This window comes from Octopus bimaculoides, chromosome 29 (assembly GCF_001194135.2).
Source record: "Octopus bimaculoides isolate UCB-OBI-ISO-001 chromosome 29, ASM119413v2, whole genome shotgun sequence".
Taxonomy (NCBI): Eukaryota; Metazoa; Mollusca; class Cephalopoda; order Octopoda; family Octopodidae; genus Octopus; species Octopus bimaculoides.
This window is the reverse complement of record NC_069009.1, coordinates 3,886,086-3,887,324: the sequence shown is the minus strand read 5'-3', so window position 1 is coordinate 3,887,324 and position 1,239 is coordinate 3,886,086.

The following is a 1,239-nucleotide window of genomic DNA, read 5'->3' as shown; positions in this document are numbered from 1 at the left end:
GGAAGGATTATGGCAGCATTCACTAACTTAAACAAGGAGACCATCTAGAGGAGTTGCAAGAGATCCCAAAGTCGTCTGGAGGCTGTAGTTGAAGCCAATGGCACTTTTATTGGAAACAAACCAACACCGGTTGTCAAGTGGTAGTTGGGGACAAACACACACACACACATATATATACTACAGGCCTCTTTTCAGTTTCTGTCAACCAAATCCACTCACAATGCTTTCATCAGACTGTGTGGTTATAGTAGAAGACACTTCCTGAAAGTACCACACAGAAGTACTGAACCCAGAACCATCTGGTTGGGAAGCAAACTTCTTACCACACAGCCAAGCCAGCATTGATGTATTCTTTGAAGTACTGAGTTCCATTTTTATGTATCAGGAAACCTTATACACACCATAAAGCAATACAAGACTATACATCCATATATACACGTGTGTATGTGTGTGTGTCTGCTTGGTGACGATCAGTGGAATACAGATAGAAGAAATACAAATAAAAAACAACAACAAACTCTGCTTGTAAACAAACAATTTATTGACTGTAGAACATAGGATTAAAATTAAAAATGGAAACAAAACAAATGAATAAATTAATTGTTTGTTGATGACATAAGAAACCTTGTTGCTTATTTTTCAATTACACCTGCCCACTACACAGTAAAAGTGTGTTGAATGGGTTAGAGCAACACATTTTGTCACTCTGTCTCTCATTACACATGCACACATATAAATAGATAGATAGATAGATAGGTAGGTAGGTAGGTAGATAGATAGATAGATAAACAGACAGATAGACCGAAAGATGATAGACAAATAGAGAGAGAGATGTATATAAACATACAGATGCATTTATGCATAATCTTACACACAAAAATACATATTTATATACAGAAACATATAAAATTGCATACATAGATAAACATATACAAATACACTCACACATTTATATATACACACACATTTATATACATACACATACACTCAAATATATATACAAATATACATATATTATATACATACATACACACATACATATATATACATATACATATATATATATATATATATATATATATATATAAAATTTATTAATGAGGGTAAAAATTGAAATTAATCAATTAAAACCAGTGGTCTAGCATATTAAAAAGATCCGAAGATTAAAATTATATTACATACAAAAATAAGAGGAATGACCAGCAAAAGTGGACTCCTATATGCTAGAAATAGATGCAT